The sequence below is a fragment of the Lonchura striata genome, chromosome 1, assembly GCF_050655825.1.
Source record: "Lonchura striata isolate lonStrDom1 chromosome 1, ASM5065582v1, whole genome shotgun sequence".
Taxonomy (NCBI): Eukaryota; Metazoa; Chordata; class Aves; order Passeriformes; family Estrildidae; genus Lonchura; species Lonchura striata.
Genome location: NC_140703.1, coordinates 107,364,156 through 107,389,691, shown reverse-complemented (window position 1 = coordinate 107,389,691; position 25,536 = coordinate 107,364,156). Strand labels below are relative to the sequence as shown.

The 25,536-nt window shown below is 34.2% G+C and overlaps 1 protein-coding gene and 1 long non-coding RNA gene across 4 annotated transcripts in view; one reads left to right on the top strand and one right to left on the bottom strand.

Moving 5' to 3' along the window:
- The window catches only part of LOC146768811 (uncharacterized), a 28,897-nt gene extending 16,453 nt beyond the window's left edge, over positions 1-12,444 (top strand). The window contains exons 2-3 of the long non-coding RNA XR_014949963.1: positions 3,215-3,881; positions 5,173-12,444. This is a non-coding gene — a long non-coding RNA (uncharacterized LOC146768811). The remainder of the gene's footprint in view (positions 1-3,214; positions 3,882-5,172) is intronic.
- IL1RAPL1 (interleukin 1 receptor accessory protein like 1) overlaps positions 1-25,536 on the bottom strand; it is a 678,558-nt gene that overhangs the window by 243,717 nt on the left and 409,305 nt on the right. The window lies entirely within an intron of this gene.

The following is a 25,536-nucleotide window of genomic DNA, read 5'->3' as shown; positions in this document are numbered from 1 at the left end:
GAGCTCAGTCAAAGCTGAACATTGCTAGTATTAATTAACTAAACTGTGCTAAAAATTTGTTACTGCTTCCCAAATCTTGGGAGAATTTTTGAGAAACAAAGCCTCTTATATATGGAATATATCCATGACTATATTTCTCCTATATATAGAATAAATCCAAAATTAAAATCTTTCAGCAATTTCTCACTTGAAGACAATGATTCTCATAATCATTACTGTTACATTAACATGCTTTACAAACCACCAACATAAGCTGGCATACAGAGAGGGAAGTTGTTCCTTTATTCATTACTACAGAAAGCTTAAATGAAATGCATGACCAAGTCCTTGTTTGCATGGGACTGAAGAATATGAGATGCATTTCTTCATTTCTTAGAGTGGGTGCATTATAATGCCTTTGTTTAAAAGATTTATTCCTTCTTTGTTCAAAAAACCAAATTCTTCTTAAAAAAGACATTATATGATATTTTATTATTTAAAGAGTTCTAGTTCAGAGAACATGAATGGCACTAAATTCATTAGTGCCTCCCTATCATTTTTAAGCAGAATAATTATAGCAAAGAAATACTTTTTTCACTGCCTTATCTTCAGTCTCAGAGGGAGAAGACTATGGCAGACCTAATTATATTCACAATGAACTCAGAGGAAAGTGGTTCTGTGGTAAAATTTTCATTAAAACAATTACTCATATCTCTATATGGTAATTCATAAACAGGTGCTGAACTGTAGATGAGGATTTTCTCCTATGTATCAACTATATTAAGTGGTAAAGAGCTTTTTAAGTAGTTGTCATGAGAAGTCATGTATCTGGAAATTTGATAAATTCCAGTGACAGAGAGAATAGACCCATTCAGACAGGTGAGCCTTCAAACTATATTCAAAGCATGACATTTTCGTCCATGCTGTATCTGAATTACCCATTAACAAAGATAAGTGGAAACAATATGACACCAAATGTCATCAGCAAGATACATAAAGGTCATTACCTTATTAATGCTACACTCAGCACTTGTGCAACATCAGATGGAGTAATTTTCTTCACATGCCACAAGAAGGGCAATGATACAGAACAATAAAATATCATTTGAGAAGACTTACAGGCAAGTATCTAATAGTAGAAAAAAGAATGACAACAATTGTCTTATGTTCAGATGTCAAAATTCAGGGCACAATTTATAATATGAATTTAAAGTTAAAAAATTTTAGCAGCTTCTTCATGGTTATCTTGGACTGTATTTAGTGATATCTAATACTGCATGGAAACTTGTATATATTTTATTATCTTTGAAGCTCAGCTCTAAAAGTTATTTCTCATTGACATGACTAGGACACTGCAAACTTTAACATCTCTCTTCAAATCAAGTAATCCCTTCAGCGTAGTTGATATTGCAAAATGTGCTCCAGGCATTTTCTTTTTAGCACCATAAATGAGATAGCGTTCAGCTCTCTTGCATACTTATACTGCATATGAAAGTGAGGAACATTTATAACTATTGCTGAAATAGGGTGATGCTAAAAATCTAAATTTAACCTTCATAAATGTGGAAAATGATACATCTATTTCTATATTTTCACTCAGATTAAAAATGCTTACAAAATACAGGAGATCTGCATATGTCTGAGTTCATGAAGAATTAGTGTTCTGATGTCCTTAGCTGTATACCTATGACCAAAATCATAAATGAGATTACATTACCAAGGAGGCAGAAAAATAATTTGCCCCTACTTTTGTTTATTGTCAAATGCATATTAGATTACTGGAAAATATGCCATTTCTTTTAAAATAAAATAATGATTTATAAGGTTTTTTTCACAACCATTTATGTTCACATACTCAAATGTAATCGGTATCTAATATTAAACTCAGTCTAAGCAACTGTCTGAGTAAATGTAGATTGAATTGAAAGTCAGGCATCTCAATATCATTTGGGATTTGAGTCATGGTAAACAATGAAAAAGCAAACTAAATGAGGTTCCAGATGTCAATGTTATTTCAGAGGAATAAAAAAAATACCAATCCAAGACTGTGAATTTTGACATATTCTGTTATTTTTTTCCAGTAAAATCAGTATTCTTACTTTAGAGACTCTATTGTGTGAGCTTATACAGAAGTTCAAGCCAAGACATGGTTTCAGTGAGTGAATTACATCTTTGGGAGGAAGAACAGAGATAAATTTCAGAACAGACCTGTAGGCTCAATCTATACAGTAAATTTTCTTTATATTCATCTGTGTTGGAGGCTTCAATCTCATTTAAAATGACAAATTACTTTTCCCCACCAGCCTCCCCTACATTTACCCCTGTAAATCAGTGGTCAATATGTATGTTCTCTCTGCTATTTTGATTTAATTTTATCTTGTATTAAAAATATAATCTGTCTGAAAATTTTCTATAGATGTACATAGGTTTCCTAGATTACTACAGTATGGCTAAGGTAATGTCCTTTAAATATCAATTTCATCAGCAGAGGCTTAAAAGACTTTGAAGTGGTTGGTAAGATAGAGTGGTGACAAAACACACAATTTGCATTTTTCACAAAAATGCTGTAACTGTGGCACAGTTATGGTGTACTCTACCATTAAGCATAAGGGGAAAATTCCATGCCTTTCTGTACTGGAGAGCTGACACGTCAGCTATTCTACTTGCTGCTCTCATTCTCTTTGAAATACTTAGGAAAGCAGTGAATCTGAAAATTATTAAACTACATTTCATAAATAAATGATAAGCTATGTTGCAATTTTTATTTAGCAGGAGCTTGTAATAAGAGGAGCCAATTGTGTTAATAAATACGCACACGTATAATCAGAGAGGAGGAGGGAAAGGGAGGAAGAGGGGAAAGAATAATTTCATTTTCTACTGAAATACAGCATTCTCTGGTATAAAATGGAGCGATTAACAACAGCTCACAGAACTGCATAAAACCGGAAGTGATTATCACAGCCAATTAAAAGTGCAGAGGATAATTACGTTTGGCAGACTGCAAACCCTTGCTGGATTCTGTCCAGAACACAGGTCCAGAGCAGCAGCTCAGTTAGTCTGGAAGCTGGTTCCAAGAGCAAGTGCCCAGGGTGAGTGTGCTGAACATTGGCTTTCACACAAGCAGCTGCTTACTCATGAGCTGGCCAACGAAGCTGTCACAAGAATGGTGCAGCAAAAAGAGATTGTCAGCATCTACCAGGCAATAATTAAACCTCATCTCTGTACTTTTTTTCAGACATGTACTTCCTTTCTGCGTATCAGCTGACTAAATAATTGTCACAATTAAAGGTGCTTCAATCAATATACATTTCAGCTGATTGGTAATTTCAATGAAGCTTCAAAAAGCCACCACTGACATAACTTTATCTTTTTCCAACTGGCATCACCAAAATTGAGGAAGCTATTTTATTGACAGTCAAGTTAACTTGACATTTTCTGAATGAGCCTGTCAAATACCTGTTTTTTTATGACATTGACATCCTATTTGTCCTGTATATGGCTATTAATGCTGGTAAAGAATATAAAACTTTAAGGTATAACCTAAACTCAGATCTCTTGTGCTTTTTCTACCTCCTTCTGTATGTTTTTGCAATGACCTCAGCAGCCTCCCACTAAATAAATGAAATGGATGAGACAAGAAGCATGGGACAAAACAATGTTCAACAGAGGCATTCATTCTTATTTACATCTATTAATGTTACCATGTTTTGTTCACTGATATATTCTCAAAGACACAGAGACTGTATGAGCTTGGCAGGCATCTCTGGAGGTTGCTTGGTCCAAGCCTCTGCTTAGAACAGGATCCATGACAGCAGATTGCTCAAGTTGTTTTGAACATCTCTAAGGATGGAGACTCCACAACATCTCTGGGCAACCTGTTCTTGTGTGTGACCATCCTCGTAGTGAGTACTGTTTTGTTTTGTTTTGTTTTGTTTTTTTACATTGAAATGGAATTTCCTGTGTTTCCATCTGTATCTATTTCCTCTCATCCGTCTCTGGGCACCACTGAGAAGAATCTGTTATCTTTACTGCTCAACCACATGTTTATGGGCATGTATGAGATCCCCCTGAGCCTTCTCTTCTCCAGGCTAAGCAGTCCCAGCTCCCTCAGCCTCCTCATTTGTCAGATGCTAAAGATCCTTAATTTGGATCCTTAATTTCAGGATCCAAATTTAATAGTGAGGATCCTTAATTTGGATCCTTAATTTAAATCGCTTCCCTGGGCTTGCTCTACTAAGTCATGTCTCACTTTGATTGGTAAGCCCATTTTTTTTACCTAATTTTCTGAGATTTATTTTCTAAGAAAAGAAGTACAGCTGTGCTGTCATATCCACTTGAGAAGTAGCTACAATTTAATTTTATGATCCAAAACCAGCAGCAACACACCTAAAATACTGGTGCTGAAATTTATTATCATTGTCAGTAAAAACACCACAACATTTGCTAAGGAGTTTTCTAAATAAATGTATAAACATATTTTGTATGTAACTAAGTTATTTAATTCAGTTTCTATTTTTGCTATCCATAATTACTCATTGTACTGTGAATCTCCCATAATTTTGTAGCTTACTTGCAGTTTGTTTCTCGATGGAAGAGGCTCTTTTGATACTGCTGATTTGTATGTGCTATTATATACATAATAAGTTCTTCAAACCTGATTCATTTTTTGAAAAAAAAATTACAAAATAAAAATCTTAAAGGGTCTCAAGATATATTAAACTGTTTATGTGTTTTTCTCCAACTTGTTGCTGAGGTAAAAGAATATTTGTAATGAATGATGAATGGGTTAGTCCCTGTAAAAAAATATGGATAATATCATACCTTAGGGTTTATTACTGTATTTAATGCTTGTATTTACTAGTTAATACATAAAATAAAGAAAATACTTAGATCATTTTCTCATCTAAATCCAAAGTTTGTTTACATTTAATCCCAAATGTTTCAGCATTTCCAGAAAAATAAATTGATTTGAAGATGAATGATAAAGGGCTGAAAATGCTTCTTATAAAGTAATAGTACTGATGTATTCTAAAGTATCTGAGAACAATATTACAGTCATGCCTCTTTCATCATGTTTATCCAAAAATATTGTCAGGTTTAATTACCCTAAAACCATTAAGAACTACTGTAAATGCATTTAGGAAATAAGGTGGTTAATTGAATCAATTATGTGAAGTTTTCTTTCTGGTTCAGGATGGATCAGCAGAGGCTATTTTGGAAGACACAATAGGTGAAAGAGTGCTGCCCTATCTGAACCCCTGTGACCCACAATGAAAATGTATTTATGTGAAGATGCAAAGTTGCAGAAGTAGAGCAACAATGTCTAGTGTCCATTTCATGCCCTTCTGAGTGTTATCGTCAGTATGAAAAAACATAAAGAAAGAAAGATCCACTGAAGGATTTGGAACAATCATCAGCCTCAGGTGCTGCAGACTGGACTCTCTCTGTGTGGGAGTTAAGTAAGAAAGAGGAAGAAGAAATTAAGAGTAAGGAAAATGAACACACAATGGAAAAAGTTATGAACCATTTGAAAACTGTCAGTAGAAAATTTGTTGCTAAACATTTATACGTTTATGGAAAATTTCTTCATTGCAGTAAAAATTATTTCACTTGGCAAACTCAAGCACGACTACTGAAGACTTAATGTAATGTTTCAGGAGGGCATAGAAACAATTTAGAAATAAGCAGGAGAGCTGAGTGTTTTATGACTCTCTGGGACCTATTGTTGTTATTTCCCAAGCCATCACACAAATTACAGACCCTTCCTGGAGACTGCATGCTCAGGGAGAACAGGAATAGATATATCGGCCTCTATAAAAAAATAACTAATTTTCTGTAGATGGTGTCATCAAAAAAGAGTCACAACTCCCATCTCCAAATAACAATAGAGTTCATGTTCTTAAGCATGGATTACAATAGATCCATATAAATTTGTTGCTACTGGATTCACTCAATATCTCCAAAATTCACATACAGTTCCATTAGGCACTTCTAATTTGATCCTATTTTCAGTCACCTGAAAATTGCAGCTTTCTTATAAAGCTTAAAAAGGACATAAAATAAACCATAATCATAATGAAATGATGAATCAACTGTTAGTAAAAATATTTATGTTAGGAAAATAATATGAAAAATAATATGTTAGGAAAAAAATTTAAATTTAAGATATCACTATTATAATAGAAATACTTTGTAATTCTTTTGACGTCTACTTAAAATATTATTGAAATTTCATTTGAATAATTAATGAGAATTGTAGCATAGGAGCTTAATTCTGTACACTGAACAGAACTATAGTATCCCTTACATCACATTTTATTATATTTCATACCTGGAAATGACTTTCAATCCCAAACTACTTCTTCACTTCTGTAAAATTTTGTGAGAAAGAGGGCCATTGTGACATCATTCAAACCCCAAAAAGGCTCTTACATTCTGAAAACTTATTTTTTGCTCAGGTCAGACAGAAGATGCTTTTCCTACCAATTAAACAGTAAAATCACTGGGAAGATATCTTTTCTATTCTTTCTAATGTGGAGCTAGATCCTTAAGAAATCTTATTAATCTCACATCAGGACCTATACAAGCAGAGAGGAAAATTTGGGAATCTGTGTTACTTATGTTGGATTGCAAGGAGCTGAAGGCGGCTGCATGTTAATGGGCACAGTGAGTTTCAAAAGGTGCTGCACAGAAACACAGAAGGAATCTCATGTGGGGAACCAGTGAGGAGTTACACAGGATTCTGCTGGTGGTGTGTTACTGCTTTACAAAATTTTTTACTACACTTAAGCTAAATATTTTGCATCAGGGAGACCAGCTGATGATATCCACTTTGCTTTGAAATAGAATTACATGGAGATACAAAAGAAGACACCTCAAAATCTTTTTTTTTTTTTCCTGGCAGTGTTTTATACTTTATTGGGTGAAAGGAAAATATGTATATTGGTTAACTGTTCCCAGCACATAAGAGTTCAATAGAATTCAGCAAAGGATTAACTGTTGCTAGAAACCAGTAAGACAGTCTTTTCCTTGTAAGGATGACACTTAAACACTCATCCAAACTCAGTCTTTGCAATTTTCTTGAACCCACTAAAAGACTTCTACTGTTTAGTGTTTCAGGGGGTAGATTTACAGCAAAAAGCAGATAGAAATATGAAGTAGGAGTTCAGTGGTTAACCACAGAAACCAAAGATAAATTGATAAACTTATGTTTTCTGTGCTCATACCATTGTCCGCAGATGACTATTAAGGAGTAATGACCAAAATTCACCCTCTTTGTCAACTATCTTTAGTCTACTAAATTCTTTTATTTCATTCTACTGAAAAAATAAAATTTTGACTTATCAACCAGTTTTTATAAAAGACGATGGTCTACATTTAAATAAAAGCACACAGTGCTTTTTTAACATCTTTAAGACTGATAAGGGTAAATGAAAAGTTCACAAGGATGATACTTTGAAACCTTTATATATACTTGATTTTCTGCTCCCATCAAGTCTTCAAAACCACTCCTACATCACTTTTTTATGGCTCAAATATTCCATCTCATCCAAAGAAGCAAAGGAAAACAGTGAAGAGCTAGATGAATTTGAGCACAATTCTTAACAACACTTTTGATTTTTAAACCTTCTGGCCTTCTGAAGACTCCACATGTTTTGTTACTCTTTAAAATTTTGTAGCCAGAAAACACGGAGAGATATGATGTTACAGTCCAAAAATATGATCAATTTAAACTGGTGAGAAAATATCAATTCTTTCATCTCAGCCATACTAATTCAGAAGCAAAAGTAAATAAGAAATTTATAAGTAGTGTCAAAAAGTAAAATATCCCAGATTTTTAATACTTGGAAATTTTACTATCGCCTCAGAATTTATTTAGAACAGATTTAATGTTTCCATTACAGAAATGCTCCAATATTAATTGCATCAAGTAGCATATTGTACAGGCATCAGTGTTTAATTTTCAGATGTAAACCTAACTCTATTCACTGAGTGTTTAATGAGGTTAAAATACATATTACCAGATGGGAGTATTTCTTATTAGCATTCTCCTCATCCTAATTATGCTGTACAACAGCAATGGAAATTGTTGATCAGTTTCAAATCTTGGCCTAACATATTCTTTCTGAGCAGTCATTTTACATTACAAGATCTTTGTAATTATGTGATCAGGTTTTAATTCTTGTGTGCTGTGGCACCTTTACATGAGAAGTGCATGGCCTATATCTCTCCAGGGTGCCACTATAATTATTTTACACTGGTATAGATTCAAGTATGACAGTAAGGGTAGAGTGGAATAATCTGATAAAATAGAAAAACTTGTTCTAGTTTTACCAGATGCTGGACCCCTTTTGCCTTGCTTAACTATGCACTGGTAATTTTTATTAAATTAATTTTAAAAATGTGCTTTATTTTTCTTCATTTGATGATGAATAATGTGAAATCTTTACATGTGAGCAATTGAAAGCTTATTTTGTGGATTTGGATATTTAGGTGCCTGAATAATTTGCTATGAATAACTAAGTATTTAGTTTGCTCTCCTACAAATTTATGTATTGGGAGCAACAAGGAAAAAGGGTTAGATGAAAAAGTGATGATTTTTAAAAAATATTATATGTCTTAAATCTGGCATATCTGATAGGGGATATTGTCACTTGCAAGAGACTTCAAGACACAGTAAAAAAGAAAAGAACAATCTAAAGAGATATATTGTTTGAGAAACAAGAAAAGGAAAGTATACTTGTGTCCTCTTTTCAAAGGAAAATGAAGGTGCACATAAGGTAAATGTCAGAATGAAAAACAGTAGCAGAAAGCTGAGAGCACCTGAGCACATCAGCCAGGAGTCTGCTCTTTGTCTCCTCTGGAAGTGCTCAGCTGCCATCAGCTCCAAGAGGCTGCTGGTCTCTGCTGGTCCTGAGTGGACACAATCTCAGCAGCACAGTCTGCCCTAGGGGAGCAAGCAGGAACAGGCACATCTGTGTGAATCAGCCCATCACTGACAGTGGCAAGAGCCCAGATGAGCAGCTCAGATCCATCACTGATGATTTTCTGGCCCAATGGCTACAAACAGGTGAGACAAAGCTGTGTACTGACCACCACACACATTATGTGTGCTTATCTGTGCTGTTGTGAAATTTATTTCTTCTGAGGGTCTTCAAGATAACTTCACACGTTGGGAGTATATCTAGGTGGCTGCCTTACAAAACTGGTATTTTAAATTTATCACTATTTTCTCTGTATGCTTAAAATTCTGGGGCTCTAAATTAATAATAATAATAATAAAAAAAAAACAAAACAAAACAAAACCCAAAAAAAAAAACCAAAACCAAAAAAAACTCCACTCTAAGTAAAGCTGGGAATAAATACTGACAGATTGAAGAACTCCAAAGCAGCTAAAGTCTGACTTTACATCCTTCTTGAGCAACTTAAAATCTCAGAGTGCAGAATTTTTGAGACCTAGTTTGTAACTGAGAATTATGAGATATTTTCATTCGTTTGAGTTACCAGTGCATTACCTTTGCATTACCATTTAGCTGGAGGATTTAAAATAATAGACTGTAGATTTGAGAACCAGAATGTTCAACAGCATAACAACTGCATCTCTTTGAACCTCTCTGTTAAAACTGTTAAAGCAGTTTTTTTCTTGGTTTTCAGCAGTGTAACAGAATAGAATCAGTCACTAACTCCTAACAGAAAAAAAGTTTCAAACCAAGCAAAACCCACCATTTTTCACACAATGCATGATTTTACAAGAGTTGGATTCCTTCCTGCAAGATCTTGTGGAGGTTTTAAAGGTATATAGAACTGTAAAAAAGTGTGAAATGGAGTTTGGAAAAAGACTATTAATGCAGACAGCAATGGAAAAATTCCCTGAACTCCAAGTAAGAGAAGACTGAAAGGTATTCTTGGGAAATGTCATGGTCATGACATTCAGTTATTTCCTTTCTCCTTATGTAACTACTATAGACCAAATGTGAATAGATGGACTCTTTCAGGGTAGAATTAGTACCTTTAACAAGAGCTTATGAAAAGTTCTGTAATTAAATCTCAGAATCCTCTAACTGAAAACCATTTCCCAAGACTCAAAATAAGAGGAAAGCTTATTTCCATGAGCTACAGTACATGATAAAAGGGCTTTTAAATATTAAATGATATATGCAACCAATAATAAACATATTCTGTATGAATATGTCCCCTATTTAAATTTCTCAGTATTTGCCTTCGGTGCAGAATTCAGTAGCTACTTCATTTGTCTAGGAGAAAACATAAATACACACAGTAACTACTCATTACTTCAATGAAAAATTCATGTCTTAGGCTACAAATCTATGTTTTGTTCACTACGTTTGCTATCTATTGGGAAATCAGTGTTGCAATTCTGCTTTTTGAAATTATTTGGGTATTCAGGGACTGAGAGAGAGAACATGAAGGAAAGCTGATTATTCATCTTGTTTTACATACATTTAATCCAAAACTACTTGTATATGCTATTTGTTTATGGCTCCAAGAGCAATAATATCAGTTATAAGATGAAATCACTCCTTATTTAGTTACTACTGCAGTACAAGACTTCTTTTTCTTTTTTCTTTTTGTATTTTAATTCAAAGTATTCAGAATACCTCAAATATTCTTATGTATGCTAAAAACATAGCAAACATGATATCTGTCTATTAAGAAAGTGATAAATGTGCTCATAAAAGGTTAAAAAGCAAATGATATTTGTTGAAACACTCTTAAGTTAGAGTTAAGAATATGCCAGGAAAATTTTACAAAGACAAAACAAAATCTTCAAGAAGTTTTTGGCATTACTAAATTAGTCTCTCGGAAATAATTATATATTTGGGTTTGTAAAATAATATATTGGGTCTGTAAGTCATGTCACACCTACTCTTCTAGAAACTACTAATTTAATAAAGATATTCAGTATTAAGATATATCTATTTTTATCCTGTAAATTAATTATTTAAAAGCAAGAGCTGCACTAGTTTTGTTGGATTTCTTCTTTCACTACTTAATGCACTCCTACCGTTTCAAAAGAAGAACACACATCCATGTTTTCAATAAAATAAATATAAATGTACCCTTTGTTCCTGATTTAACTAAGAGATGAGACTGGGTGACAACAGGAAAAATGAGGAATGTAAAAAAAGCTGAATATAGAAAGTACATAATAAATAGAAATATCATGCCCCATTAAAAGTTACTCAAGAACTAAAATTCAGTAACAGCCCAAAGTAATGTCAGCTATTGGCAGCAGACTGTGATAACAGGGACTTCCAGTCAGCTGGATCATGGATGTATTTCCCTAGGGACGACCCAGATATGCTGTAAGTCCTGATAGTTGCAAATATAAGGCAGTTCCAGTGCCAACTAAAATAGTCTCACATCGATACAAACCTTTAAAAACTCTTTTGCATGAATAATATCATTTTCTTAGGGAAGTTTATTGGAGAGTGGAGTTTCTGATGGACAGAAATACCTCATGAAGGAAGCTGGAAATTGTAGCATGAATATCAAAATGAAAAAGCAATTTATGAGAATTTTTTCTCCCTTCTTACAGCTAAACCTGATCTAAAATCACAATTAGGCCTAGGGCTCATTATGCTTTGGACCATAATTCTGACACATACTGGGTACTAATGTCATCAGTAATTGTGTCAGTGGGGTTTAACCTGCCAAACCAAAGCCCTACTGCCTAAAATTGGCTTTTCTTCCATAAACTGTGATACTAACACTAATGTACATACATCTGTATCTTTCAATTCTATTCAGAGAAGAAACACTCTGCTGACCTCCATCTCTCACTATGAAGAAAGAACCATCATTTCTCAGGTCCTGTGAAACAGCAATAGGATGAAGCTTTTGTCAAGGGGGCCTTTAATGCCATCCTGTACTTGTCAGTGTACATTTCTCTTATTTGAGAATACAGCTAAGATTATAGACCAATTCATGCTCCTTGTCCTCCCTTTTTTGGTCTCTGTCATTATTACTTAACCATGTATATCTCAAAGAAAGAAATTAGAAATGAGACTGCTTGGAAAACATGCTGCATAGTTTTACAGTAAAAAAATATTAGCTCAAATTCAAACAGATTTAAAAAAAAAAACAAACAAAAAAATCCCCAAACAAAAAACCCAAGAAACTTTCTTGGAGTTTCTGCAATAATGATTCCTTTAGAAACAATTTCAGCAATAGATAATATCTCTATATCAGCTGCAGCCTATCAGACTAAAAAAGCTTTTGCCAATCTGAGACCTGTTTAAATGCCAAAAGCAGAGGGAATATCCCTCCTACCTCCAAGCAGTTGCTTCTGTTTCGTATTTACACAGTTAATGACATGTATTACAATGTTCGCATAGGGACCAGAAATCCACTAATGGAAATATTTTTCCTTTAAGGAACCGAAGTGTTGAAGAAAATGTATGTACACCAATTTTGTATCTTTTTTTTTTTTTTTTTTTTGCTCTGCCATCCTATTTTTTTCTTTTTTAATTTTTTTTTTTTTTTTTTTTTTTGCAAAGAATGGGAAGCTTGCAAATGGCTAAAAAGAAGGTGTTTTGGAAGGAATCTCATTCTAAGGTCATTTTGCTGCACAGTCTCTTTCTAAAGATTTTTTTTTTGTTAATTAATCAGGTTATACCATGTTTTAAAAAGCTTATTTATTTAAGTAGCTATTGAGAAGCAAATTTAAAAAGATCATTCTCTTTTTAAAGACAATGGAGTTCTATTCCAGTTTGATGAAAATTCTGGTCCTTCAGGTGAACATAATTGTAATCTGATTCATTTCAATTTATTTCAGTGAAATCATAAGAGAACAGAGCAAAACAACTTTATTTTCATAATTCTTATCTTTCTGGGAGGTCACTCTAAAAAAGGCAGCAGTGCTGTAGTGAGGGGAATCACTGGAATGAACTGGATATTTATACTTTATTTGCTGAAGGTGAGAATTGCTGACAATTAAAAATGGTAACCAAGAGCCTGATGTACCATGACTAGCACCAGAATGACATAGTCTTCAGTTTTGATCAAAATTAGGGAAAAATTGGGTTCATAGGAATTATGTTTGAGGTTTGAACATGTATTATTATTCTTAATTCCTCCTATCATGTGTATACCTATGTATACACACATGGTTCTGTGAAATTCATGCCTATTTTTCACTTCATAAAGTATCTAGCTCCTTGAAAGCAAGAGTCAGAGAGAAAAAGTTTACATGGAGAAAAGTCAGAGTTTCAAGACAGCTCAGTCCTGCTCCACGGGTATTTTATTTTTTGTTATGAAGCAGCACTAAGGGCAGATAGAGGCACCTTCTAACACTAAGTCTTGGCCTCCTGGAGAAGCAGAACAACATTCCCATTTGACCCACCTTTTCACTGCCATGTGAGGGGAAGGGAATGCAATTCTTAAAATGGTCTGAGGGTCAGTGAGGGGCTAATAAAAGTTTTCCAAGAAAGATGATAATCCAGGAAGGAACTTCATCCTGCATTATTATCCAGACATCTACCTATTGGGTAAATAAATTACATCTACCTATTGGGCAGCTTTTCATGTTTCATAGGTATGTTTTTCTATGTCTGCAATTATGAAACTCAGAGCAGTATTAATTAAAAACATTTTATTTTAATTCTTTCTATAAATCATTCAGGGTGACTGATGCATTCCTCTGATGTCCAAATGCTGTTCAGCACTTAATAAATTTATGAACCAAGCTAGAATTACAGAATCTGAAGTGAATATCTGAAGACTTTTCTGTCCCTCTGAATGTGATCAGAAGAGTTGGTGACTGGGACAGCAAGCACATGAAGTGTTTCATGCCTCTATTTGTAATAAAGAAATTGGAAAATGTGTTTGAGAACATTTTCTGCATTTGACTGAGTACAAAACTAAAGATTGGTCCCAGCACTGCAACATCCAATCTGTCTTCAAGTTACTAGAAAAATCTAGATTAGCTAGAAATGAGCAGCTCTTACCTGCCAGCACCACTCCAGGAGGTTTGACAGTCACGGGCAACCATGGATTGTGCAGTTTTTACTGCCAGTTTGATATGTTGCCTAGTTTAGAAGCACTGGAAACTTTAGACAGAAAAACAATTACCAAGTGGGTGCTGCTGAAAAACATTTTGCACAGCTCCCCTTCAAGGAGCGGGGCTGTGGGCAGCCTGAGATCCAGCAGGGAGAGAGACTGGTAGCAGCACAGGAAAATTTCAGCTGACCATTATGGAAAATTCCAATGTCTGTCTTGGCTCTCAGAGCAAAGTTCAGTGTTTCACTTTGCAGCATTTTTGATGAGATAGGAGCTTTAGAAGTGCAATGCTGCCATGAAATTAAAGGCAATGGCTTGAAATTTGGGCAGGATACTGACAGCAGAGTGCAAGTGCTCTGCTTTCCTTTCACATTTTGTGATAGGCAGAACAGGCTATCACTAACTTCTGCTGATAGCTGGTGGAGTTCTGTTTGTTTGTTTTGAAGTAATACTGACTTTCTGAGTGCAAATACTGACTTTTACCCTATGAATTGCTAAACTATTAGTTATGATTAAGCAAAAAGTACTTGGTTTCAAGATAACTGTCTCCAATTTAATTTGAAACCTCCAAAATATTATTTGAAGTTAGAAAAATATTCAAAGACTACTAAGTGAAGTCTGGGATCCTGATAGAGCAATGATGAATTTCAATTATAAAAAGCAAAGAATCACCTTCTATTCAGGACATTGTCAAGAGTTAGTGCACACACTAATTCTGATACCTACTGTCAGCTGCTGAACTATGTGGCTGCAAAATATGGCTGGGCTGAAGGGATCTTGTAATGACATAAGAGAATACCACAGCTATTTTCATAGAATCATAGTATTACAGAATTGTTTGGGCTGGAAAAGATCCTTAAGTTCATCAAGTCCAAGTGCTAAAAATGCTGTTAAACCAATATTAAATCTGACACAGTGCACAAGCTGAGCAGAATACATCACATTCCTTCAACATAAAAGTTTGCAGTTTAGCCTAACTCTGCCTTATCCCCAGGCAGACTACCATCTGGGAGTAATTGGGGTATCTCCTTAAGTAGGGATCAATACATTTAAATTACATTCTAATTCAGGTAATCCAATTTTCTTCTTTTCTGTGCGAAAAACAAACAAACAAACCAACCCAATTTGAATCTAGGCAACACTTCAGTAAACATCTTGATTTGTCATTCAAGAGTTATTTTTTTCCATTTCTATATCAGACACAGGCAAACTATTGAAAGATGCCTAGAAATCACAGAGCATTTAATTTCAAATGAAGTTATTTATCCTGAGTAGCAAAGAATCATGATGTCATGAACCAAATTCTTTATCTACAAAGCAGAGTAGAAAGGTTTCTTCATCCTCCCTGTTCTTTAATGTACTTTTGGGACTTTGCCTAATAGTGAGGCTGGTAGTGCAACCTCCAAAACCATTCAGGTCTCATCTTCCCTGAGAATACCAGAGCGTGCCAATTATTGCTGACTGCAATGGCATTTTATGTGATGTAAAGATTATCAGACAGGAATCACAATGAGATATGCCTGTTAATCTATAAACAGGAATGTAGTGTCTTTTGTCTCTCTTCTCATAAATCTAGTACAGATGACAGAGATTAAGAGAGATTTTGAATTATGAGACTTTGAATTCACCAGGAGTGAAAGCATAGTTTTGTTTTTTCTAAATATCTCACAACCAGTTTTGTCTTTTCTAAATAGCTCCAAACCAGGAGTTTTGTTTTTTCTAAATATCTCCAGACCAGGAACTGTCTGAACACACCCAGAAAGCTCCTGCCTATGACTGCTCTTGTAATGCAGTATTGCAGCAGCTGCTTAGAATGTGGTTTTATTTATTTTGTTGGTAAGCCTGTTTTTCAAGAATGATTGCCAGACAGGGGTGACATTTTACCAACTCCAGCAGTGTCACAAAAATCATAATTTGATGTAACTGCTATGCAAGTAACAAAATTATGTCATTCAGAAAAAAGACTTTGTGAACACTGTGATGTTTCAGGCAGCACATTCCAATAGTTAATTCCCACTAGCACTACTAAGAGTTTTTGAGCCGCATTTGCTGCAATATATGCCTTTTCTAACATTCCCTCCTCTCACATTTCTTCACTTCCACCATAGTCTAAGTTCTCAATTATACTTTTTTTTTTTTATTTACTTCTGCATTCATATTTCATTGACCATTAAGATTTGGCTTATGACTCTGAAAAAAACCAGATATTCTAAATAAATTTAGTTAATTTTTCCTGCTATATTAGGCAGAGATAAATCTTCCAGAAAGAAAACAAGGGAATAGCAAGCAATTTTTATAGGCTTGATTTCTAATATAACCATTCACTTTTTTACAGATGACATATGAAAAAAAGATTAGAAGAATTCTAAATGCTTGTCTAGTTGTCCAGCTGCCCTAGACTCAAAATTTCAATATTTACAGCTCAAACTCTAACCTGTTCAACAATGCTTGGTGAAGTTCCAAGCATGTGGACCAAGTCTTAAAGGATAATTAAGGTTATTTAAAAACAATTTGGAATGTGGATGAAAAAGTCCCACCTTAAATTTAGCAGACAAAATTGAAGGTACTTCTGATTTTTCCTAGCTAAGGTGTTCTGCTTTTACTCAATGCAGCAGCAGGAGAGTTTACTGGCTGCGACATTATTTGGATAATAAAGCCATATTAAACATTAGTTTAGTCTTTTTAAAAACCTATTCTAATATTCTTCATGAATTTATATTTCAATATTGTTTGTGCATAAGATGCAAAAGTATCTCTCAAATGTCTGTTTAGGTAGCAAACATAACCTTAGGGAGGGAGAAAAATAGGTTTATATATTTGACAGTGTTGTTTATTTTGCTATAATGCCATTTCTAGAATAAAAGCAACTAAGCAAGTAAAGGAACATCATGCAGTGGATTATGTAGTAATAGCTTCAAAGGCAATTTGGAGCCGCTCACTTTCTCTATTCCTTAGAATGAGCACAGCAGTTATAAAGGTTTTCAAACAGGAAAGGGCTGCATGCTGCAGTTGAAGTATTTCATGGTGACAGGTAAAGGCAAAGCTGACAGGTAAAGGCACAGCTCTTCAACGTATTTAATATAAATTCTAAAATGATTTTGAGAGCTACCCTTTAGAGGGGGAGAGAGAAATAATGATTTTTTTCGAACAAGTAAATGATGTCTAGATTTGCTTTTGGCTGAAGTTTTCACTGTATCATTCTATACAAACTTAGGCAGCAAACGTTCATGAAAGCATCATTTCAGTGAGATTCAGGTACAGTACATTCATCATCAGCTAATTTAAAGAGAAATATATAAGGCAAAAATTTAACTAAAAATCCATCACCTTCGAACTTCTCAGTAGTTAGAATCTAAATACTTACAGCTTAAACAGAACAAATCTTGTATAATAGTTGTTATACAGCCTGCTGGTACATAAATCATAAAGTAAAAATATTAAATAACCTCATTTTTTAACAGAAATTAGAAACAAACTTAGGTGCAATAGCTATGAAAATCCTAATGATATAGCAATATTCAATTTTAAAAATCCATTTAATTGTTTAAAGAGTGACAAATATTCTCTACTATAGCTGTAGCAGTATTTTACCCTTCCCAATTATTCTTATTTTTAATTACTTTTCACAGTGGTTTGTCTTATTTTTCTGTCCCTCTGCTATTTCTTTTTATAAATCAGTTGAACAGAGTAAAAAGAAATCTAAGCATATTCATTCCACTTCTATTGTTTTCTTTAATGGAATGTCAACAACTATTGTAGTTCTGAAGAGCTCCATTGTACCATGGACTGTTGAAGCCAACAGTGGGTTTTAAAAGCTGTGATTATAGCAGCCGTTCATGATGACAGATACAACTGTATTCATTTAAATTTATTCAGAACTTCTGACTACCTCACCAGTCTTTAGTGTCAATACTATCTTGTGAAAAACAGTAGAGATTCCCACAGTAGGGAAAATCATAGTTACATTTACATTGGGCTTCCTGTAGAAAAAATAAATCTCTGTCTTTTCTACAAGTATTTTTCCCATCTCTACTGGTGGAAGCCTCTTACTCCTTCTATATTTGCATATTCATTTTCTCCTGTATGCCACAAATCTTTTAGGGAGTGTTGCAGTCTTCTCAGGTTCCCATTGCACAGTAGAAAGAAATATGTGTTTGTCTTCAACAAATTCTCTATCCACAGCCATTCTACTGCCTTGGTTTGAATTCACAGCTACTCTTCTGCACCCAGCAAAACTGTCATTTTATTTAGGAAAAAAGAGTTAGTGTATTACTATAGGCATTAAAAGTCTTCCTCTTACAGAAGAACTTCCTAAAAACATAGTAGGATTTTTAAATTGTCTTTCTCTTGTTAAAGATATATTTTCCTTTCAGGGCAGAAAGTTCCATATATTTCTTCAACAATGTATTACTCGATATTTGGTGAAGGTCAAATGCAGCTAAACACTTTCAAAACTGTTTTTTTTTTTTTCTCCTCCTCACAAAACAAAAACAAAACAAACAAACAAACAAGAAAAAAACAACACACAAAAGCAACCTGTATGCTGTCCTGTCCTGTCCTGTCCTGTCCTGTCCTGTCCTGTCCTGTCCTCTCCTCTCCTCTCCTCTCCTCTCCTCTCCTCTCCTCTCCTCTCCTCTCCTCTCCTCTCCTCTCCTCTCCTCTCCTCTCCTCTCCCTCTCCCTCTCCCTCTCCCTCTCCCTCTCCCTCTCCCTCTCCCTCTCCCTCTCCTGAATGATAAGAGATTTCTTTCTGTTGACTGGTAATCAGCAAACTCCAATCAAATTTAATGAATGGATGTGTTTAATTGAAACACCTGAATATTTATAATTAAAAGTGCAAGAGATAAAACTGATTTTAATAGCATTGTAACTATTGTTTTTATTAGAATAGGTAAAAAATCACCAAATGTCTCTTAGCTGTAGAATTTTTAACGTACCAGCCCACCAATCCAGTACAAATGATTTTTTTCTTTTCTCAAAATCTTTTACAAACTACATATTTAGCACTGGGTTAGTTTCTCTTTTAATGGCTGAAATTGCAGAAAACAAATCTTTTTCCATGCTAATTTGCTGACAATGTTGAAAGGCCTCTGAAAGAATAAATATCCTTTTTTATGCATGTTGAAGATACAATCCACATCCTGAAAATTTAACAGTAGTTCAGTTAATTTAACTAGATGTTATCAATTGCCATAAACAAACAAGAATTAAGACCACCTCCAATTCAGTTTTTGAATCAGAATTGCATTTTTTACTCTATTAATTTTATTTAATCTTCCATAATATACATGAGCAGGAGCTACAAGGACCTTCCACACATGTAGTTATTCATTCTGCAACAATTCAGTTATTAAAAAAAACTCTCCTTTCTACCCACAAAATCCTTTTAAAATACCAAAAGTAAGTTTGTAATTTTTCTGTTGGCTCTGTATAGTATTTTTAATCAAGTTAATGCAAGTTTTCTGCCCTTTGATACTCTGAAGCACTCAGTTTAATAAGGGAACCAGTTCAGCTCATGTTTTCCTAGAAGAGTGACTTTGCCATAAATTCAAAAATGGAAAGAAAAACTTTCAAGTCATGAAAGTCTTTTAATTTGGACTGTAAGGTGCATCTCTCCCATAATTTATCTTGTTTGGATTAGTTTTCTATTTTAATAACATAACATTTTAAAGAACTGCTGTTTTCAAAGGACAGAACATAAAAAAACCAAGAGTGGCAATTATCTTGTGACTTATGGAACTATTAAGTAAAAACAGGACCCTGAACTTGTATTTATAATATTTTATTCCAATCTATTTATACTATAATCTAAAGTAAAACACCTTCAGTGCTTTATGCTTTCTGCCCAATGCCTAGCAGGCACTTCTACCTGTATGTCTTTTGAGTGGAGTTTATAAATCTTTGTTCTCTCAGCTTTATGTGAATATCAAAACTACTCTGACAGATCACAAAGATGTTTTTGAACTACATAGACAAGCAGAAATCTAGAGCAGAACAGCACAGACATTAGCTTTTGAAAATACGAGCTGTAATCTGCCAACTACCATTTATAATATATTAGAATAAGACATTACAGAATACATGCAAAAGCATTTTGAAATGTCCTTGACTTTTCAAAAGCCAGACTAAATCTTTCAAGCATTTTTCTTCAGTCTTAGGAGCTTCTCTTAGTAAGAGAAATAGCTGCATAGGACTATTTCCTATTAAGTGTACAGCTTTTTATTTGTGGATGAGAATAGGAAAGACAATAAATGCTTTTCCTTTTGCGATCACATAATCTCTACTAAACGTCACGTTATCCACATTTTGCAAGTGTCTTTTCTTCCTAAATCTCTGTTCCTGCCCTCCCATTCATCCTAACAAACTGTCACTCCTCAAATGTAAGCAAAAAGTCTAGACAGTGCTAGCTGTATGAAAATGACAGAGTTCACCTAGCCCTAATTTTCATTTTTCCTGGTGGTGTCGGAATAGCTCCTCAGAAAACTGAATTTACTCATAAAAATATAGATATTAAATTAAAATAATAAAAAAGCATATGCAACCCACACAAAGGAATCTGCCTATTTCCATTTAAATGAGCTTATCACAATGCATTTTTTGCCCTTTGCCTCGTTATTCATGAGTGACTTTTTGAATTCTGAACGCTAGTTCAAAAATTCTGAAAAACCAATGGAATTGTTTTGAAGGAACAAAACACCTGAAAATTCAAACCAGGATGTCAGCAAGGCTCTGCCACTGCATGGAGGGGTGGCTGCTGGACTGGAGGCCATGGCCAGGTGGGAAGGTGCACACTTTGGCCCTGCAGGAGCAGTGTTCCCTGCTCCCTCCAGCTCAGGGGATTATTTCTGTGCTGCCTTTTTTGCCAAGACTGTCTTCCCGAGTTCTGCCCAGGGCAGGGTGGGCAGATGTGTGGCTGGCTGGAGGGCAGGAACGGCCAGAGCAGTGTTTGTGGGGAGACAGCGTGGCCCCTCAAAGGTCCCTCCTGCTGCTGCACACCTTAGAGGTGGCACCAAGACCCAAAATGTGTTCATGGAGCAGGCTGGGCAAAAAGGCTTTGAGAGAGAGTGGCTTGGGCCACCAAAATCACAAACTGAGAGGCAATTATCAACTGCAACATACAAAGATAGGAACCTTCCAATGAAAATGCAGAGTCAGAGGGTCTAAGCAGTGAAGCGAGGTCTTCACACTCAAAGCTGTGAAGAAACCAGATGTTCATGGCAAGTGTCACTTCTCACTTGGATGTGCATGGAAGAGACAAGGTTTTCTGGCAGAGCTATACGACAAGGAAAAAAAAATCACCTCTCTCCTCAGTTTTTTACCCAGCTAGGTATTAGACACTATTGATAGCAACATTAAAAATGCCCTGTTAGAAGATATGTGTAAGTACTGAGCAGAAATAGGAGCTTAAAATAAATTTACCATCTCTACACTGAAGCATTGTGACCCACCTACTTTATAATAAAACATTTATTCTGTTTACTGCAGCTCTCAAACCAAAACATTTGTTTTCAAAGAGGACTAATTTTTCTTTAAATTTAGTTTTTGTTGAATTGAGAATAGTGCAGTATAAAAGGAAAGCTTCCTTTTCGTCACAATCATAATTTTCAAATAAATTACGGAATGAAAAAGGGAAACTTGGTGTTACACATGAAGCACAGTTTATTCTAACTGCCAAAATTAATCAAAACAGAAATATTTAAATATACTTATTTTGCACACTGCAGCTAGCTTAAAGAAATGCATGCTGTGATTCTAACCTAAGGACACTTAAATACCATGAAAAATAATAACAGTAATGTTGCTTTAGGAACATCAATGTAAAAGCAATATATTTTACTAGACCAACTGATATATTAAGCCCCTGAGATTTAAAGACAGCCTTGTACATCCAAAAGCTTGCACTTTTTTTTTCCACCAGCTGTACATCTTGTTTAAAAAACAAATAATATTTCTACTACAGATTTGTACTTGTCTGCTTTGAAAAGCTGACATGAAATTTTGAGTTTATTTTATAACAAGAAAATATTATGTAGAGCCAGCTTGTTATTTCCAAAGGTTATAGCCATAACAACCAAAACCTTAAAGTAGGATTCATGTGATTTAGATGCCTATATTATAAATCTACATTTGAGTTTGTCAACCAAAGCCCTTGGATAGTCAAGAGATGGAAGTGGAATTCTGTAAAACTCAGCTGACCTGATGTTCCATGCATTGGCACAAAGAGGATATCAGTCACACCATGGAGCTGCCAGGAGGAGCAGCCAGCTCATATGCTCATATTTAATAAATATTAAACTTAGGTGAGAGGAGTCTTACTTCTCAGGGAAAAAAAGTACACAACAGGCCATGTATGCACCATAAAAAACCTTCCACAACTTGAGTAAAATTAAGCTGTGGGACAAGTAGCTCCACAAAGGGCTTGTTAAGGGCTGGGAATGTTCATTGTCATACTGGGTGTCTGGAGAAATATAATCCTCTTGAACATGTGAAGAATGAAGCGAGGTGAAACGGAATTATTTAGAAAAGGAGAAAACTCACAGGCATCTTTCTACTTTAGTTTTTCCATCTAAACTTTGTTTAAAGAATGTGGAAGAAATTATTTATATCACTCCTCAGTCATATTTCTATGAAGTTATATCTAATATTTTTAAATTAATCCTGTTCTGGGTGTGAATATAATACTCCAAAGCAAAAGGAAAACTGCATTATAGAAATGGAAAAATGTCATTGCTGGTTCCAATTTCTTTTTCATATTCAAACAATTCTTGTGTGTTATCATGTTCACACAGAAAAACAAAACAAGCTGGTGAAATTGTTTTCCGAGATTAAGCTCTCACATAGATAAGTAAAGCATCAGTAAAGCATAAGTAAATTATTACACCATTTTGATTTAGTAATTCCTATTCCCTTTAACATAGCTTTAATTTTTAAACTTTTCAGATAAAGTACCCTAGAGTTATTTCTCTTGACTGCTGAATTTTAGTTCTATTTTTTCCAGTAAGTCAGTAGGTGTTTTACTCAAATTTATTCCAGTAAGGGCTGAAAAAAGCTGTTTTACAAAGTGAGTACACTGGAGGAACTATAGTTTCAGACATTCAGAATTAAAATCTGTACTTTATAGTTATATAGAAATAGTTGGGCAGGTTTTTCCTTTTTATTATGGTAAAAAAAATATATATTTCATCTCTTGTTCATCCTGTTTTGGAGGGTCACTATGCAGCTGCCATGCATTTTGCCTGTTACTAAAGCATGAAGAAAGAATATTTAAATTACCTTTATAAAATTATTTCATTAATTAGTTGAAATAAATTGCATGACAGAATAACCAATAAAACATCAAGGTGATTTGCAGAGCTGGATTTTTAAAAACTGGTTTCAATTTTTAAAATTAACATCAGTTCTGATCTTTCATAACCAGAAAGTCAAAATGAAATTTAAGTCAATGGGCAAATGGACATGAATCTGAGAGAAACTAAGATTTCAGTCTTGATTCACACTTGTAATAGAATTCCAAGTAAAACTTGTTTCTTAAATTTGATATGCACTGTTTTTCTATTGTTTATATATACTAGGATATTTTTGGTAATTAATTAATACTATGAGAAAACAGCATGAATAAAAAGGGTTTTTTTCCCTTAGGAGGTTGGTGAATGGGAAATCACAACATTTCTGTGCATGTCAATACTCTTTGAGAGAAGATACATTTTTTAATATAGTAGAATATATATTAGATACCTTCTAAATTATTTTAAGGCTACTATTCTGTTAAGACACATCCCCATGTGATATTATTGCAGTTAAAATAAGGTGTCTTTCCTTTTTTTCTGTAAAAAAAAATCTGCTTCTAAAAACAACTCTAATGATTTCAGGTACACATATTATGTGGAATTTCTCTCTGAACATATGTATTACCCATATAATTTTGTTTAGTAGCTCTGAGTTTAGAAGTTGCCTAAGCCATTTGAAAGACACTGAAAGCATAGGGAAAATTTAAAGCTAAATATTCAGTCAATCTAATTGTGTATAGACTGTTTTTAAGAATGTGTACAGATTGTTTTTAGGATGGGAGCAACAGAAGGTCCTTATGCTATTGTACTGGTAAATTTTATACTCTGGTTTATTAAAGCACCATCCTGGAAGGCTCCACTGTACATATAAATTATCTAAAGCAGTAAAAGTATAAGCTTTGGAAATGACAAATGCTAAGTTAGGACACTATTGGTGTATTTAACATACTCTAGGGGAATGTAAAAGTAAAATGAAGTCTTCTGATTCCATAGCAATAACATGAAACATTAACATTCACTATAATTTATCTGATTTTTAAAAGGTTGTTTAACAAGCATCTTGGGTGCCTTAACAACAGATTTATTTAATTTCATGAGATATTATTGAACTACAAGTTTATATGTCTTTTATGTCTTTAGCAGTCACTAACACATTTTTGTGATAAAGTTTTTTCTGCAAATTCTTTCTCTCTGCAGAATTTAGTTCATCTTAAGAACCTCACTACACTAAACTGAAACAATCATCCTGGTAACAACATTCACTCACATTGTTTTTATTTCAATTTTCAATTTTATTTCAATTTTATTTCTCATATGACTCATGAAGAAAGAGAAATTAACTCACACAAACTTCCATTTTGGAAATGTCATTTCCCTATTTTTTTCTCCTCACCTGATGTAGAAAACCAAATTTGTTTGGATTTATTATATTACATTAGTCTTTAACCTTACACACGATTGAAAAAAAATCTTCAGGAAAAAAATAGTATAAGTTTAAAAAGACATCAGGTTTATAATAACACTTAGAAATAAGCAAAATTGCTGTAAATTTAACAACATGGTAATGCACTGTACTTCTAGCATAATATCTAATTTGTTAATTTAAGTGGAATTTATCATTGTGATTATGGACTAAGATTTCTTCTATTTCTTACCAGTTATTGAAACATCCCCCTAACTTTTACTGTCACTGCATTGCCCACAGGGAGTACAGGACTCCAGCAGAAGTCATGACTGCATCATCAGCTGCTAGTGGCCAAGTCCTGGAGAACTTTTGGTAAATAACAGAAAGGGAGCAGTATCCTGTGCTTTCTGGACATTGTCCAGAATGATGAGCATATAAACACATCGTCCAAAGGGAACAAATTATTCATCAGGTCTTTATTCATCTGACCACCTTACTTTGCCTACTTTTTGAATTACCTTTTAGAGGATCTTCTCTCTACCCTAACTATGATAAGAATAATCTCTAATAATAAAAACTGGTCTTTGTGAGCAGCATATGACAAAGGAAGAAATGTCACCAGTAACAAGGTTGAAAATCTGGAATTTTTTCTCCCTTTAACTTTTGCATTTATTTGACAAAGTGATGAAGCTGGTTTTCTAATTCATCATTTCAATTTATAACAGAGACTACATGACATCATCTTCTCTTCCTTTGAGGTAAAATACATAAAGCTTTGCTCTTTGCTGTCTTCATATAAGGCTAGTTTTGACTAACCCTTTAAACCCATTTACAATAAATATGT